The sequence below is a fragment of the Nicotiana tabacum genome, chromosome 3 (genome assembly GCF_000715075.1).
Source record: "Nicotiana tabacum cultivar K326 chromosome 3, ASM71507v2, whole genome shotgun sequence".
NCBI lineage: Eukaryota > Viridiplantae > Streptophyta > Magnoliopsida > Solanales > Solanaceae > Nicotiana > Nicotiana tabacum.
The window spans coordinates 188,780,849-188,799,974 of NC_134082.1; the positions used below are offsets into that span (position 1 = coordinate 188,780,849).

The 19,126-nt window shown below is 40.7% G+C and overlaps 1 long non-coding RNA gene across 1 annotated transcript; it reads left to right on the plus strand.

Annotated features, from left to right (window-relative positions):
- Window positions 1–2,345: 2,345 nt before the first annotated feature.
- On the plus strand, window positions 2,346–3,560 carry LOC107780464 (uncharacterized). The gene is made up of 2 exons (XR_001646829.2): window positions 2,346–3,117; window positions 3,260–3,560. It is a non-coding gene; the product is annotated as an uncharacterized LOC107780464 (long non-coding RNA).
- The last annotated feature ends 15,566 nt before the right edge of the window (window positions 3,561–19,126 follow it).

Consider the following 19,126-nt stretch of genomic DNA (forward strand, 5'->3'; position numbering starts at 1 on the left):
ACTTGTTGTGGTGGTGCACAAGGTTTCTGCCGTGCGATTGTTGTTATGGGGTTGCACGAGGTTTCTGCCGTGCTATTGCTACTATTGATATATTGCACATGCGGCGTGACAAGGTGGGGTGTGTATATATATGCTTATATGTGGGTTGTGCACGTGGCGAGACAAGTTGGGAACATTATGATGCACGTGTGGCGAAATAAGGCGGGCACTTATTATGTCATTATTTACACACTTGGCGAGACAAGGCGGACTATGTCAGGGATTAATTGTGATGATTTGTGATGGCCTGTGGGCATTCTTGTTGTTTGATATTGTGTTGTGGTGCGCTTACCTGTATGATCTTTATCTCGTGGAAGTTGTGAGGAAACATCTAACGTGATGCCCGTTCTTTTCCTTATGCTTATTAGCTGGTAGGAACTATGTTAAAGCACTTGCACAAGCATACACGTAGTTGAACACTCCTATTGAATGTGAAGTCCTCCTGATTTTGCTGAGTATAGATGCACACCCTCGTTTACTTGTTATATATGTGAGAGTGGCTCTAGTTAGCAAGTGAGTTGTCAGCATGACCATAAGGTGTGATAGGGGCACAAAATGCCAAGTGTTAGATTTCAGGTACTGGGATTCGTGAGTTGTAATTTGTCCGAGATTCGGTACTTCGTGGAAATTGTTGGATAATAACTGATGTGAAAACTGTCGTAGGATATGAGTTATTGCTTACCTTTACTGTATTGTAAATTTAGGATTTGGGTTTGTGTTTTCGCTCGGTCTTCTATGTCATTATTGTAGCACCCCGGAAAATTTTGAAGTACTTAAGCGCTATAAAGAAAGTTGATGTGTGCTAATTATATTATTTTGTATGCAGACGAGGACTATTAATATGATGGATATTAATTGGATATGATAATAAGTGTGCGAGGCGTATTTGAAGTGATATAGTTCATAAGGAGAGCCCTTTGGGCAAATCAAGATGGAAATTGCATGATAGACTAAAGTTCCAAATGAGTACGCCCAAGACCTAACTTTGGACAATCATATATACATATATATAAAGGTTTGAGTTATGAACAACCTATCAAATGAAAGGTCTTTGAGTCTAGTTTTTAACGCTTCAAACCGTTTGTCATTTGGACATTCCTACAAGAAGTTATGATCAAATTATCAAAGGCGGGCGGAGGAGCCTGCGGATGCAAAGCATCCGGAGCCGCGTCAGAAAGAATGACTGGCAGTGAAGTGTTGCCATAGCGTCCAAGGCCGCGTCCGAAGCCCTGAAATCTGGGCCTATAAATACCAAGTCGGGGGAGAGAGTATTTTGAGTATTGCGGGTTAGGGTTCTTGAGGTGAAGGGGCGATTTTGAGCTCAAATCAAGTCCAATCAACCGAGGTAAGTTTTTAATGATGTTTTGGGTTGATATTACTCAATATACATGAGTTCTAACATCCAAATTCTAGATTTCATCATCAAATCCTCAAGAACACAAAAATCACCAAAGTTGTAATTTTTCAAGATTGATCTACTAGAGGTAATTTCAATGCTTCAAACTTGTTTATTATGAGTAGTTAGAAGTATTTGAAGTATTTGGTTGAAAGATTGGATTATAAAAATCTAATTCATGACATGAATAGTACTTTTAAGAAAATAAGAGAGAAGATGAATGGTGAATCTTGGGGATGAAATTGATTGAATAAAATGAACCTATGGAATTATTTATTAGCAAAAGATGGAAGTGATCAACTAAATAAACATCCGAATTATATATAGTGTGAGCACGTAATTTTTGCCCTATAAGAAGTACTCCCATAAAATATAAGAAAATAATTTTTCCAATTTTAGCAATTTTATAGGATTTTTCATAGAAATTTTGTTAATTAGTTGCATCTTTGTGCATATTTAATTTCCATTAAAAATAAAATATCAAAAATACCATGCATTTGCATTTAGAATTTATTTTTATATTTTTAGGTTAATTAGTAAATTAGTTGTTTTATAAAAATAAAAAATCACAAAAAATGGCTCATTTTTGCATTTTTAGCCTTTTAATATTAAACTAGTAATTTCTTCTTTTAATTTAGGAGTAATTAACTTTCATAAATATCTTAGTAGGTAATTAACTTAATTTTACAGCTTAGTTTAATTTAAGAGTCTAATTTAGTTTTTTTTAATTAATTAAAATGGGAAAAGAAAAACAAATGGAAAAGATAGGAAAAGAGAATTAGGGTTGTTGATTTTGGCCCAAATACTAAGGCCCAATTTTTCCATTAATCCTCCCCAGCCACTCGCTCGCCCGTCTGCCCCAAACCCGACCCGTTCCCAAACGCTAATAAACAAAAGATACACAGAACCCTAATCTCCAAGACCCAAATCGGCGCAAACACTGTTCTTCTTCTCCAAACAACAGAATTCGTTCCCAAAAATCGCCAAAATTCAGGCGAGTGAAACCCAAACTCGCATCACGCGTTTTATTTTCTTTCCTCTTGCCATAGCGTAATTGTTTCTGACAAATTCCCCCTCCCTCACATGCTCTCTTTGATTTTAGTTCAGATTTTTCGCTCTTCAGATGAAAAAAGGAAAAATGGGGAGCGTTAGATTGGATTCGAGCTAATATACTCCCTCCATTTGTCCCTCTTTCATCAGAAACGGGGTAAGAAATCAGTTTGGGGGAGGATTTTTCATTTTGGGGGGTTTTCGTGGAGAGAAAGGAAGAAGATTCGAGAAGACCTGAAGGTCTATAAAATGTGAGAACGTTTTCTTATTCTGGGGATTTTTTTTGAAGAATATTTGGGGAAACGATTTGAGAGAGATTTCGGAAGAAAGTTAAAATTAGGGTTTGAGATTTTTGTTCTTCATTTTTTTATTGTTCTTTTATTTCTGGTACTAGAATAGAAGAAAAAAAAATCACTAAATGTTCTGCTATTTCATTTCTATGTCGATTATTGTTTAAATTTTTTTGAAATCTCTAGAGTCCATCTTCTTCATTTCGATTATGGATTTTGGTTTAAAAGTGGAAGTCATTTGAGAAGTTCGAGTCTGTTGCTGCTCGAGGGTTGATTTTCAGCTGCTATTTGCTTCCTTTGGGTCGATTTCAGGGTTGTATTAATTCAGTCTCTTAATTCCAGGTTCATTTCTTTTCTTCTCTTTAGTTCTCGTTGTGAATCGATATCCGAATGAACTATAAAACGGGTCGAAGTTTAAAGTAATAGCTGAGATTTGTGTGGTTATCTTAGTTTCATTTTGCTGCTCTGTTCTTCTTATTTTCAGCTTCTTCCATGATTTCACATGTGTGCTAACGCATGTCCATATAATCCTCTGGCCTCAGAATTGGTTGGTTGCCAGTCGAATAAGTTTAAATGGCTCGTGTATTTGTGAAGTTCATGCTTGTTTGTGTACCAGGTGCCAATCAGTCGAGTTACGAGTAGTTTTGTTCATGCCTTAATGCTGAAAATGTACAGACTATCTTGACACTAGATTTCCAATCAGTTTGCATTCTCTGTTTACTGGTTCCTATTCCCAGTGATTTGTTTTCACCTTTAAATAAGATTGGATTATCTCAGCTCTAAAACACTGATTTCTTTTAGTTAGATGGAGAAAACTTGATAGCTTTCCGCTTCTCTGTAGATTCTGTGCAAATTGTTTTACTCAAGATGGGATTGAATTGGAGTTTTGTTGGTGTATTGCTGTCTTTGCTAAGCTACTTATCCATATAACTTTACACTCGAAGGAACATTGATATGTTGAAGAGAAAATCGATCCATGAACTAAGTTTAGCGATTGCTTCTTGGTTCCTTGTTCATGCTTAGAGCCACAGATTTCTTTTAGTGTCGAACACATAGCTGATGAATGTTCGCTTGGATCTCGTAGTGCTGCAGTGTTATCATGATGAGTTTTGTGCTTGGCTGCTTGAATCTGCCTAACCTTGGTATAGCTTAAATGTGATGAGCCTTTAAAACAGGCCTGCCTAGTCTCATTTAAAGTTTTCAGGCAAAATAAGTTCACTGCTCTTGTTTGATGTTTGTTCAAATTAAGGAAATCTGGATTCAAGTGTCAGAGTGTTTTTATAAAATTGGTGCAAACCTTCAATTGATGTGTTGTTTCATATTTTTATGAGTTCATACCTAGGGATGATGATTGTTTATTAAGGGTTAGCAAGCCTAAGGTCTGTTACTAGAAGAAATACAGTGAGAGGGAGGGGTGATCGCAGGAGCAACATTCTGGGATTAAGAATTTTTGGGTAAAGTTGAAATCCTTTGTGAAAAGTAAAACACATATATGAAGTTTCTCTGCATTACTAGCTAGAAATCAGTAGTGGCTAATGGTAGTTAGATTGGGCCGTGGAATTTGTTGTTTCGCTAATTTAAAATAAAGGATTTGGACCTTGTGATGTTGGACTTGAATGGGCCGCAGCTTCTTAAGTCTTGGGCTTCAGTATTTTGGCCAAAGGGTTTTGGGCACATGATAACTTGTTTATTCCATCCATATTTTATCTCTTTTTCCAACTTGCGCATAAGTCGTGTTCCTCTCACATATTGTAGCTTAGCTAATTAAAAATCAGTGCTTGTAGAAAAGCCTTTAGGTGCGTTTAAAATACAATTGTGATTGTGTACACGTTCACGTGACATAATTACAATTTTAAAAATCAATTCGGAGTATGCATTCGCGCAACTTCAATCAATTTTTGCTTAATAATAATTGGTCTAATAGGTCGCTAATTAATTTAGGATTATATAGTTCGAGGTGCGCCATCCACAAGTCAATCATACATGACCCTCGTATTAATTTCATAATTTAGATATAACAAATAACAAATGATCGTAGTTTGATTTAGGCACGTTTAATATATTATCGTGGTCGTGGACACGTTCGCGTGACATGGTTACGATTTTAAAAATAAAACTGGAGTATGCGTTCGTGCAACTTTGGTCAAACTTTTCTTAATAATAATAATGCGTTATTAATTGTGGACATGTCGCGTGACATGATTTCTGACGCACCAAACAAATGGGTACACGTACGCGTGACCCGTTTCAATCTAATTTCTTAATTAAAAAAAGGCAAATGCACATAGGTTCTAAAATGAGTAGTTAGACAATTTAATAAGCCAGGTATGATCAAAGCGACCGTGCTAGAACTACGAAACTAGGGAATGCCTAACACCTTCTCCGTGGTTAACAGAATTCCTTACCCGAATTTCTGTGTTTGCGGAATATAAAACAGAGTCAATCTTTCCTCGATTCGGGATTTGAACCGGTGACTTGGTACATCACAAATTATCCCAAGTGGCGACTCTAATTTTTAAATAAAATCCCGTTTTGATTGTCACTTAAATAGGAAAAAACTCCCTTATACCCTTTACGGGGGTAGGAAAAAAGAGGTGTGACAGCTCTGGAAACTCTGCTGGGGATCGAACCCAGAATCTCTGGTTTAGGGTTCAAGAATTCGAGCTTGTTAATATGATTTTTACTTGGCTTCATTTATTGTTAATATTACTGTATTCTGTGAACCTTTTGTGCTAAATGTTATCTGCTTACCGATTTAATATTGTTTGAATTGTATATAACTGTCTTCTTACGCCACCCTCTTGAGTCTTCTGAAAATGGTGCACACGTTCGCGTGACCCGCTTTTTCTGTAGAAATTATACCAAATAAAATGAGGTTGGGCCAGCGACAAGGCCGGGTAGACTTTAGTGCTCCCGGTATGTCGCCCCCTCTTCGGCCCCAGTTGTCCGCTTGGGTAAACCCCAAGTCTAGAACACAACCCCAGGATTTAAACCTAGAAAAACACAGCCTCATACCAGATCCCTAGTAGGAACGCTTGCTTGCATCACGTGCATTCGACTTACGGGACTCAACATAAGGGTTTGGTCTGTCTAGGACAGTTGTGCCCCAAAATAACATACCATCCTGATGCATCCTATGCGTTATGTGAACATTTATTTGTTTCGGCCTACATGCTGACCGACTAGGGGAAATAAAGAAAAAGAAAAAACCAAGAGAGATGTTGGGAAGGAAATAAAGCCCGGTTCTGAAAAACCCGGTATTTGGAAATATCCCGAAACTCCGCCAAAATTTTCAAAAAAAAAAGGAAAGAGGAAGAGAGTTATTTCAAAAGAGTCAAACACTGTGTCAATTTCAAATGTGTCAAAGCTGACCGAACTACGCAGGTCTGATTTTCACCGGATGTGAGATACGTAGGCAACCTACATAAGGTTCGGCCTCATTTTTTAAAAAAAAAAAGGAAAAAAGAGTTAATGATCAAATAAATGTAGTTTGGAGTCTTGGTCAACATAAGTCGATCCAACTTCAGCAATGTCTTAAATCGTTCTTGCCAAGATAGCCTTAGAGTATCTTCAGTTTTCGAACGACTATTTTCGTAAAAGAATGGACAAGTTTGTGAAGTGTCATTTTTCTCATAAAGTAGTCCTCCCCGGCATCAAAATTCATTTGGAATTGGGAAGGGGCCACGTTTGCAAAACAATTATTTTGCTAAAATTAGCATATAGGGGAAGGAATCACGGTCCATTGATTTTTCTTGTAGAAATTGGAAAACTTGTTTTACAAAAGGTCCACCGGAGTCAAACCTAACCTTAACCCTCCACAGGCACAAATGAATACTATCCAGAACCCGTCACAAATGAACACTACCCAGAACTCGTCAGAAGTGGTTAGAAAACAAGCTCAGCAGTTACGTATGTGGTGGAATGATCTGGATGAAGATGGTCAAAAGTGGGTGAAAAAGTAGTTGGGTGCCTTTATAAACATTTTGGAAATCAAACCACGGGAAGATTTGATCAAGGCTTTGGTAACTTTTTGGGACCCTGTCCACAATGTTTTTCGTTTCTCAAACTTTGAGATCACCCCTACTTTTGAGGAAATGGCCGGGTACATTGAGTTTGGCTGGGATTTGAGGAAGCAACAACTTATATTTCCAAGTGCTCCTTCGGTGCACAAGTTCTTTGACCTCATGAATATCAGTAAACAAATGAAGAAGGCCCATGTAAGCAAAGGGTGTTGTTCTTTCCACTTCTTGTACTTCAGGTTCAGGCACTCGGCGGGGTTCGAAACGCACAAAAAGGGTTTGAGCTACAAGCAAGATAAACGCCTTTGGCAAATTCATCGCCGATTCGCTTTTATTGTGGAATTTTTGGGGATCATGGTTTTTCCAAATGAGGAAGGGACGGTGGATACTCGCATGGGCAGAATTGCGTAAATCCTCACTACCAAGGAAGATCATACACTTGTCCCATTGGTGCTGGCTGATATTTATCGAGCATTGACACTATGCAAAATTGGGGCTCAATTTTTTAAAGGTTGCAATATCCTTCTACAAATGTGGCTGATAGAGCATCTTCGCCATCATCCCAGATTCATGAGTTATGGTTCGAGCCTGGATAACTTCATTACCAGTTACGAGGAAAGGATAAAGGACTACAACGTGCCAGAAGGGTTTGAAGCATGGGTCTCCCACTTGAAAGTTCTTAAAGCAAGTCAAGTTGAGTGGCCTATAGGATGGCTCCCGATGACAGAAGCCATATACATGACTGCTACAAAGGGTTATCTGAGGTTAATGGGTGCGAGGAGCATCTAGACATATGCACCGGAGAGGGTTTTGAGGCAATTAGGAAGATATCAGATCGTGCCCGAAGATGAGGATCTAACCACCCAGGTGATAGAGTTGCATCCAGAAGCTGCATTGCCCGAGGCTTTAGTTCAGCAGAACTGGAACGGCTGCCGGTATCTGAAAAATGGCACCCAGGTACCAGATATTGCAAAGGGGGAAGTGGATCCAAATTATGCTGCATGGTTTGAGAAAAGGTCTTGTGTAAACAATGAGCGAGAGCCCAAGCCCGAGCCTAAGCCGAGAGGCCTGCCAAGAGACCTCATGTTCAAGCTTTTGATGATAAAATCAAAGAAAGGTTGGCATGGGGGGAGTAGGAGAAGAAATATCAAGCCAAGATTCACGCCTTGAAACAGAAGCTGAGAAATATGGAATTCAACAATGATCTCCAAGCACAAGAAGCCGAAGGTGAAAGAAAAAAGTTGGCCCAAGAGAATGAAGCTCTCCGAGCCCAAGTTCGAAAAATGAGAATAGCAATTGAGAACCCGGACAGGAGCAGAAAAGACGAAAAGCTCATCTACAGCCTTACCCAAAAAGTGCGTGATTTTGAGGATGAATTGCAAAAGACCGAAGCGGAGCTCACAAATGCCCGAGCCAAGTGAGCTAAGAATGCAGAGGGGCGGGCCAGTTTTGTTCTACAACTAAAGGAGAAGTATGACAAGGGAATGGTGAATATAAAGAAAAAGGTCAATGTCCTTGAAAATGAAATGTCCAAGCAAGCGAGAGATTCCAAGGAAGAAAAGGAGCACTGTTATGCCCTGATGGAAAACTAGAGAAAGACCTCCAACAGCTTCAAGAGCAAAACCATCCAGCCGAACAAGTTTTGGGTGCCAGATCTCAGCAGATCGGACGGTTGCTACATGATAAGGGTATTATCAGGGAAAAGGGTTAGGAGAATTGCGTACTACATTGTGATGAAATGCAGCGAGTGTGAAGACATGACCAGGTCCATGTTCTTCGCTTCAGTTATGATTTTTGTCCGACAGATTATGGATGACTTGTTTCGCCTCCAGGAAGACATTGTGCAGAGGCCTGCAACAAGGCCAACTGGAGCAGCAGTTGAAGCACTTATGTATTATTGACTTTATTTATTCGAGTTTATGTTTTAGTTTATTTTCAAGTCTGTATTGGTAGTTGTTAGTTCATTTCGAGTTTGTATTTTCAGTTTTCTTTTGAAGTTGTTGGTCCACTCATCAAGTTTGTTAGTCTTTATGTTTAAATCTGTAGGAGAAGTTGTCGTAATCAAGATTTTTTATTTTATTTTGTTTGAAAACCCCAATTATTTTTATTTTGTCATTTGTTTCACACTTGTTCCCAGAACTATGCTTGGTCTGATTCATGCGGCGGCATGATATGTAGGCAATCCCAATAGAATTCGATCATAACCGTGAAATGAAAAAAAGAAAGAGAAAAAAAAAGAGAAAACAAGAGAATTGTGGGAGGGAAAAATAGCAAAACAAGAGAGAAAAACGAGGGAATAAAAGAAAAACAAGTATCAAGCAAAGAAAAGCAGGAATGAAAAAAAGAGAGAAGTTGCAAAATGAAAGCTGGGATGACGCAAGCAACCGATCAAATGCATAATAGAAATGATTAACTGCTTAGGTGCATTGCATCCCCAATGTGCGGTTGCTTATCTGTTAAGCCCTAATCTCTAACAAGTTTGTTGTTGTCATCAAGTCCAGGCAGGTGGTTAGTTTGTTTGACATTCTAGAAACTCATTCGTACAACACCAGGTCCAAAGACAAGTTGATCATGGCTAACCAAGAACTGGATGCAAGTGTTATTGACCCGTCAAGAGAGAGGGAGGAGTCTGATATTAACCTGAAAGATGAGTTGTATAAGTTGAAACACCAGATGGAAGAGATGTACCAGGCATGGGTAAAAGGGCATCCACCACCATCCTACCCCGCCAACCCTGCTTTCGTCCCGCCGCTGGCTCAATCCCAGGAACCTCCCACTGTTGATTCATCTCCAGGCTTCCCCATTTACCACTACTACCAAGGCACCATTTCCCAAACACCACAAGCTCCACCACCCAAACCAGTTCCATACCCTCATCCACCAGCCAACCCTGTTTTTGTGGCACCCCCACTCGCCACACTCCACCGATCCTCCAGTGAGCCTTTATTCCAGACCCAAGATAACCAATACTATCCACCGGAGCCTACTTTCAAGGCCCCAATACCTTACTCCTACACTCCTCATTTCGACCTCCCTGTCGATACTGAGAAACCACCTAAAAACCTAGAACAGGAGGAGATGTTCTGGAAGGTTAGAAGCCTGGAACAGTCATTCAGAAACATGCATGGATTGGGAGGCTAGGTGAGCGTGGCCTACAAAGATTTGTGTCTATTTCCTAATGTTCAGTTGTCAGTGGGATTTAAGATGCAGAAGTTTGATTTGTATGATGGGCACGGAGACCCGGTGGCCCACTTGAGTGGATTCTGTAGTAAAATGAGAGGAGCTGATGGGAAGGATGAGCTATTGATAGCATACTTTAGCCAGAGTCGGAGTGTCTCGACATTGGAGTGGTACACTCGTCAGGATCACAATAGATGGTATACCTAGGATGATTTGGCCGAAGCATTCGCTCGCCATTTCCAATATAATATCGAGATTGTCCCAGATCGTTTGTCTTTGACTAAGATTGAGAAGAAGCCTAGTGAAAGTTTCAGAGAATATGGTTTTCGCTGGAGAGAACAAGCGGCAAGAGTTAACCCCTCGATGGAGGAGAGCGAAATGGTGGAGTACATTCTGCAGGCCTTGGAGCCCACTTACTTTGGCCATCTGATATCGACCATAGGCAAATCGTTTAATGATGTAGTGAAGATGGGTGGCATGGTGGAAGAAGGGTTTAAATCAAGCAAAATCATGAGTTACTCGGCTATCAAGGCAACTACCCAAGCCATTCAAAACAGTATTGGGGGAGAGATTGGAAAGAAGAAGAAAGAAGATGTGGCGACAATTGATTCAGGATCAAAGTTTGGACCTAGGGGCCCGTCACACCAATATATCCAGCCTCGACCCCATCACCGAACCTACACAAAAACCCCATATAATCCACCCCAACACTACTTCCCATCACCAGACCCTCATATTTCTATCCACCACGCCCAAACATATACTCAACCTCCTGCCTACACACAATGGTGTGCCCCAGCCCCACAAAACACCTACCCAGCTCGGTAAAATGCTTACCCACCCCCACGAGCATACTGAAACCCTATCGGCCCAGGTTTCCAGCACAATCCAGTATTCAAAAATGAGAGGTTGCAGCGGAAGAAAACCTTCGCCCCATTGGGGGAGTCTTATACCAGTATATTCCATATATTGAGACAGTTGGATATGCTGAGGCCAATTGAATCAAAATTGCCAAACCCTCCTCCAAAGAGTCTTGATTACTCCGTGAGATGTGAATATTGTTTTGGTACTCCGAGGCATGATACAGAGAAGTGCTGGCACTTAAAAAATTCCATCCAGGAGCTCATTGACACAAACCGGATTGAAGTCCAAACTCTAGAGGCACCCAACATCAACCAGAACCCATTACCAACCCATCAGGAAACAAACATGATTGAGATAGTACATAAGGGAGGGGAGCCCAAGAAGCCTTCATAGACCATCATGATGATTCGGTCCAGTGAGGTCAAGCCAGTTAAAAAACCAACAATTAAAGGATCAGTGAACAAGTTGAGTAGGACAAAGCGGTGAACCATCTGTGGTAGTCAAGAAAGGATCCCCAAGTGATGTTACGGCAAAGCAAGAAAAGTCAAAAGTGGTTGTGCCAGGAGTGGAGAACAAGCCTATCATAATATTAGAGGGTGCCCATTCGGATCCTGTCATTATCAAGCCTGTAACCTAGTTGCTAGTAATCAGCACCAAGGCCATCCCATGGAACTATGAACGGGTGATAGTGACCTATAAGGGAAAGGAAGTGAAAGAACAAGTCAATGAGGCCCAGGGATTAACTCGTTCGGGGAGGTGCTTCGCCCCAGAAGAGTTAAGGAAAGCTAAAATATCCAAAGATAACCCAGTTCTAGTGAAGAAAGCAGTGACTGAAGAAGAGGCGGAGGAGTTTTTGAGAAAAATAAAGGTACAAGATTATTCCATCGTGGAGCAATTGAGAAAGACGCATGCTCAGATTTCATTGTTGTCATTATTAATCCACTCAGACGAGCATCGTCGGGCCTTGATAAAAATTTTGAATGAGGCTCATGTTCCCAACAAAATTTCAGTAAACCATCTCAAAAAGATCGCCAACAAAATATTTGAGGTAAACAGGGTCACCTTCTCTGATGATGAGTTGCTTGTGGAAGGTACTGAACACAACAGAACTCTCTATCTTATGGTAAAATGTGAAGATTTTGTGGTTACCAAAGTATTAGTTGACAATGATTCCAGTGCAAACATCTGCCCTCTCTCTACTCTAAACAAGTTGAAAGTGGATGATGAGAGGATTCACAAGAACAACATCTGTATTCGGGGATTTGATGGTGGAGGGAAAGATTCAGTTGGTGATATAGTGCTTGAGTTGACAATAGGACTGGTGAAATTCACCATGGAGTTCTAGGTGCTAGACGTAGCCGTCTCCTACAATTTGTTGTTAGGTCACCCTTGGATTCATGCCGCTAAAGCAATCCCATCCACTCTGCACCAGATGGTCAAGTTCGAATGGAATAGACAGGAGATCGTTGTGCATGACGAAGATAATTTGTGTGCTCACAGTGATGCCTATTCCCGTTCATTAAGGTTGAAGATGACAAAGGGCCCTGGGTCTATCAGGTTTTTGAAATAGTGCCGGCCGAGAAAGTTCCAGAAGGGAAATGCGTTCCAACTCCAAAGATAACCTCCGCGTTAGTCATGATGGCCTTTGAAATGCTGAAAAATGGCTTTGTGCCCGGTAAAGGTCTGGGTGCATCTCTGCAAGGTATCATACAACCAGTGTCCCTCCTTGAAAAAATAGGCACGTTCGGTCTTGGATTCAAACCTATAACGGGAGATGTGAAAAGGGCCAAAAGGTTGAAACAGAAGGCGTGGGCGCTTCCAAAGCCTGTTCCGCGTCTCTCCAGGTCTTTTGTCAAGCCCAGTGCTAGGAAACGCCCAGTGACAACAGTTCCAAGTTCTGTTGTTAACATTGATGAGGAATTAATTGAAAGGTTCCAGAGGTTGTTTAATGATGTGAACATGGTGGAAGTTGGAGAAGGTTCTAGCAAAGCAGGTGTGCAGTTCGTTGGGCCGAATGTAAAGCTTAACAATTGGAAGGCTATTCCTCTCCCTACCCGGAAGGAGTTTTGGTAGTTTGTTTTGTTTTCCTTTCTATCTGGGTCATTCCAGGGTTGTGACCCAGATTTTTATTTTCCGCTTGTTAATGTACTAACCCCGTTATTCTTTATTTTAATGAAATGCAATTTCCCTTTCCATCACTCCTGATAGTTTTATTTTTTGTTTTCTTTTCTTCTATGTACAGTTTTTTATGCTGGTTTCAATGACATGACATGCATGAGGAATCTTCGGCCCAGTCTTAAAAGTCAATCTAATTCTGAAATAATAATCCAAGAAATAGAGTGTGATGATGAACCAGAATATGATGAGGATGAGGCCTTTGATTAGATTAGTAAGGAACTAAGTCATTTTGAAGAAAAACCCAAGCCTAATCTGAATGATACGAAAGCAATCAATCTAGGGGACCCAGGTAATGTCAGAGAAACTAAGATAAGTGTCCATCTTGAACCACATATCAGGGAAGCAATAATTAAAGCATTGTTTGAGTATAAGGATATTTTTGCATGGTCGTATGATGACATGCTAGGTTTAAGTACTGATTTGGTGGTCCATTAATTGCCAATTGATCCAGCATTCCCTCCCGTCAAGCAAAATTTGAGAAAATTCAAAATTGACATGAGTGTGAAGATTAAAGAAGAGGCCACAAAGCAGTTTGATGCAAAGGTCATTCAGGTCACGCGGTATCCCACATGGTTAACCAATGTTGTGCCTGTGCCAAAGAATAAAGGTAAGACCAGAGTATGTGTTGATTACCGTGGTCTCAACAAGACAAGTCCAAAGGACAACTTCCCATTGCCAAATATCCACACTTTGATTGATAATTGTGCCAAGCATGAGATTGGGTATTTTTTGGATTGCTATGTGGGCTATCATCAGATTTTAATGGATGAGGAAGATGCGGAAAAGACGACATACATCACGCCATGGGGGACATATTGCTATAGGGTCATGCCTTTTGGTTTGAAAACCGCAGAGGAAACTTACATGAGGGCAATGACAACCATATTCCACGACATGATACGCAATGAGATTGAGGTTTACGTGGATGATGTGATTATAAAGTCCAGGAAGCAGTCTGACCACGTCAAAGATTTGAGAAAGTTCTTCCAAAGGCTCCGCAGGTACAATCTTAAACTCAACCCTGCAAAGTGCATTTGGTGTTCCATCTGGGAAATTGTTGGGATTCATAGTTAGTCGGCGGGGCATTAAGTTGGATCCGTCAAAGATCAAGGCTATCCAGGAATTACCACCGCCGAAGAACAAGACCGAGGTAATGAGTTTGTTAGGGAGGCTGAACTACATTAGCAGGTTTATTGCTCAGCTCACGACAACTTGTGAGCCCATCTTTAAGCTACTAAAGAAGGATGCTGCGGTCAAGTGGACCGATGAGTGCCAAGAAGCCTTCGATAAGATCAAGGAGTATTTGTCGAACCCACCTGTGTTGGTCCCGCCAGAACCTGGAAGACCTTTGATTCTTTACTTGACAGTCCTGGATAACTTATTTGGTTGTGTGTTGGGTCAGCATGGCATCACTGGAAGGAAAGAGCAAGCCATCTACTATCTCAGCAAGAAGTTCACATCTTATGAGGTTAAGTATACTTCCCTTGAAAGAACATATTGTGCCCTGACTTGGGTAGCACAAAAGTTAAAGCATTACTTGTCATCCTACACTACTTACCTCGTCTCTTGTCTGGATCCTCTGAAGTATATCTTTTAGAAGACCGTGCCCACAGAAAGGCTCGCAAAGTGGCAAATCTTATTCACAGAGTTTGACATCGTATAGGTGACTCAGACAACGATGAAGGCCCAAGATCTAGCCGATCACTTGGCCGAGAACCCGGTGGATGAAGAATATGAACCTTTGAAGACTTACTTCCCTGATGAAGAGGTAATGCATATTGACGAGGTCGAGAATGATGAAAAGACCGGTTGGAAACTCTTCTTTGATGGGGCCGCTAACATGAAAGGTGTTGGGATATGGGCTATACTTATTTATGAAATAAGGGCATCACTACTCGGTTATGGCTCAGCTTCATTTCTATTGTACCAACAACATGGCCGAGTACGAGGCATACATTTTGGGTTTAAGCCTAACTGTAGATATGAGAATCCAGGAAGTTTTGGTCTTGGGAGACTCGGACCTTCTGGTGCACCAGATTCAAGGAGAATGGGAGACGTGAGATTTAAAGCTCATACCGTCTCGACAATGTCTGCATGATCTCTATCAGCGATTTCAATCGATAGAATTCAAGTACATTCCAAGGATCCATAATGAGGTTGCCGATACCTTGGCTACTTTGGCATCGATGTTCATCATCCAGATAAGGCTTATGTTGACCCTTTGCATATTTAGGTCCGTGATCAACATGCTTACTGTAACATGGTGGAAGAATAACTTGACAGTGAGCCTTGGTTCCACGATATTAGGGAGTACATCAGGTCGGGAGTATATCCAATACAAGCCACAGGGGATCAAAAGGGAACAATTCGTCGATTGGCAAGTGGACTTTTCTTTAGTGGGGGAGTTTTGTACAAAAGAACGCCAGATCTTGGATTGTTAAGATACATAGATGCTAGACAAGCCACGACCATCATGACCGAAGTACATTCCGGGGTTTGTGGGCCACATATGAGTGGGTATGTTCTGGCAAAGAAAATTCTTCGAGCGGGTTATTATTAGCTCACCATAGAACGAGATTGTATCAGTTTTGTGTGCAAATGTCATCAATGCTAAGTACACGGAGATTTGATTCATTCTCCGCCATCTAAATTGCACACAATGTCTGCACTATGGCCATTTGTTGCTTGGGGTATGGATGTTATCTAACCAATTGAGCCAGCAGCATCCAATGGACACAGGTTCATTCTGGTGGCCATTGACTATTTCACTAAGTGGGTTGAAGCTAAAACTTTTAAATCTGTGACCAAGAGGGCAGTGGTCGATTTTGCTCATTCAAATATCATTTGTCGGTTCGGAATCCTAAAGGTGATCATCACAGATAATGGGGCTAATCTTAACAGTCATTTGATGAAAGAAGTGTGTCAACAGTTTAAGATCACGCATCGCAATTCCACCCCGTATCGCCCCAAGGTGAATGGAGCAGTCGAGGCAGCCAACAAGAACATAAAGAATATACTTCGAAAAATGGTGCAAGGTTCCAGGCAATGGCATGAGAAGTTGCCCTTTGCGTTGTTGGGTTATCGCACTATTGTTCGCATTTCAGTAGGTGCAACTCCTTATCTGTTGGTATATGGCACTGAGGTAGTGATACCCGTGGAAGTTGAAATTCCATCCCTTCGGATTGTTGCTGAAGCCGAGATTGATGATGATGAGTGGGTCAAAACTGTTTGGAGCAGTTGAGTTTGATTGACGAGAAAGGATTGGCAGCAGTGTGCCATGGCCAGTTGTATCAAAAGAGAATGGCGAGAGCATACAACAAGAAGGTGCGTCCGCGAAAATTTGAAGTGGGTCAACAAGTATTGAAACGCATCCTTCCAAATCAGGCTGAAGCAAAAGGCAAGTTCGCCCCAAAATTGCAATGGCCGTTCAGTGTAACAAGAGTGTTGTCCGATGGTGCTTTTTATTTAACAGAGATAGAAGGCAAATGTGTAGATATAGCTATCAATTCTGATGCAGTCAAAAGATATCATGTATGATTTCTTTGGTTTAAATTGTATTTGTTTGTAGTTGGCATGTTTTGAAGATTGGAATAACGAAGACATTTTGTTCTGCTATCCAAATACTTTATCCTTTGTTACCCCTTTGAGCTGTACCTATTTACTTTCATACCCCTCTTTTGGAATCAGTAGCAAAATTCAGAAACACGAGCGCAAAAGGTGAGTAAAGAAAAAAAAGAGAAAACAAAAGAGAAAAGAGAGAGAAAAGGATGGATAGAGTGAAAAAAAAATGAGAGAAAAGAAAAGGAAAATAAAAGAAAGCAAAGAAAAGGAAAAGAGAAAAAGAAAAGAAAAGAGAAAATCACAACAACAAAGTAATTCCTATGTCATGAACTACGTTCGACCTGATTCCTTGTAAGGATACGTAGGCAGCCTCACGGTTCGGTCCTATCAAAGTAAAATCCAGAAGTCCCCAAGCAAAGAAACTGGGGCAGAAAGTTGTGGTTGTTGTAAGAAATTTGATTCCAAGAGTTGTAATGTTTTTAAACCCATTAAAGTTGTTTTGAGCCTCTTGATATCCGTTCTTTCTAACCCTATCCAAAAGCCCACGTTACGGTCCAAAGAAAGACCTTCCGATTAGTTTTCGAGAGATGATAGGTCGAGCAAGCAGAGGTGATTTATACCAGGGGCAACACTCCGGTCTAAGCAGGAAAAAAAAATGAGAGAGTCTTATTGGTGAAAACCCTCACGAGCACTGTAAGGTGATGGAAAGCTGAGAGAAATTAAAAATGAGAGAGTCTTATTGGTGAAAACCCTCATGGGCACTATAGGGACAGCAAGTTGAGAGATGATTAAATGAGAGAGGTTTGTTGGTGAAAACCCTTCAGGGCACCGCGGATCGAACAAGGTCAATGATTTGGCGAAGAAATTAGGTTATGGAGATCCTGGGGCATAAGGTATGACAATTGAAAGGTGATTGGTTGAATTGGTTGGGTTGATTAATCTGAAATGCATGTCATGATCATTGGCGCCAGCTGTTCCACTCAGATAAGTCTCTTTTCCTTTTCCCCTCTCAAACAGTCATCCAGTTTTGGACCTTCTTTTACTCCTAACTCTCAAAGTCATTGCATTTCATTTCTTTTGGGTTATTTCTCTAAGGTTTTTCCAATGTCGGCCTTGTTTAAGAAAGTACGAAAGAATTTCAAATCTTACCACCAACTTCCAAATTGCACAAAGCAAAATGCAGCCAAAGCATACCAGAAATAGCATGATGCAAAAGTTGAAAGAATAAGGTGTTAGTGAAAGTTCAAACGGATGAATGGTTTTTGAATTTTGTGTGAGATACATAGGTTCAGGTAGAAGGGTCAGAAATGTAAAACAACGATTTGGGTGAAGAGCAATCAGGTCATCCAAGGTCATACGGTTGAGAGTCAGTCAAAAAGTCAAACGGTTCTTAGCCAGTTCAAGGCAGCTAGTCAAAGCAGGGCACAACAACGAGAGGATTATCGTCAACAAGAATGCCGCAAACTAACCACCACATTTTAAAACTGACAAGATTTTTCTTTGATTGAAACAGGGGCAGAAAATTCTGTTCGTTTCGGAGAAACCTTCTGTAAAGAAAGCAATGTATCGGACAGGTTCGATCATAAATTCTCAAGACCCACCTGGATAATGAGATTTAATTTGAAGTTCTCAGGACCCTCCTAGACAATTGAACCTAGTTTATAATTCAAAACATTCATGAGTAACAAGATCTAGCATAAGATTTACCTTGAGGAAATATAAGTTGGCTTTGAAGTTTTCATTCTTAGGATAGGATTCAATTCGAAATTTTTAGGACCCTCCTGAATAATGGGACTTAGATTTAAAACCTCCATTAGATAACAAGATTTAGCGTAAGTTCTACCGTAGGGAAATATAATTTAGCCTTAAAATCGTCACTCTTAAGATAAGATTTGATTTTAACTTTTAGGACCCTCCTAGATAATGGGATCTAGCTTTTTAATTCTTAGAGATATTGGGTAACACAATTCAGTTAACACTCACAGATGTGCCCAGCTACCAAACAGGGGCAGAAAATCTTCTTTGTTTTGTCTATTCTGTGGTAATCAAGAGCCCACCTGGAGAACAAAGGGAAAAGCAATTCAAGTGTTGGTAATCAGGAGCCCACCTGAAGAACAAAGAGAAGCAGTTCAAGTTTCAAAGAAAAACCGTGTAAGCATTGGCAATCAGGATCCCACCTGGAGAACAAAGGGATAAACAATTCAAGTGTTGGTAATCAGGAGCCCACCTGGAGAACAAAGGGAAAATAAATTCAATTGTTGGTAATCAGGAGTCCACCTGGAGAATAAAGGGAAAAACAATTCGAGTGTTGGTAATCAGGAGCCCACCTGGAGAACAAAGGGAAAAGCTATTCGAGTGTTGGTAATCAGGAGCCCACCTGGAGAATAAAGGGAAAAGCAATTCGAATGTTGGTAATCAGGAGCCCACCTGAAGAACAAAGGGAATCAGTTCAAGTTTCGAAGAAAAACCGTGTAAGCGTTGGCAATCAGGAGCCCACCTGGAGAACAAAGGCAAAAGCAATTCAAGTGTTGGTAATCAGGAGCCCACCT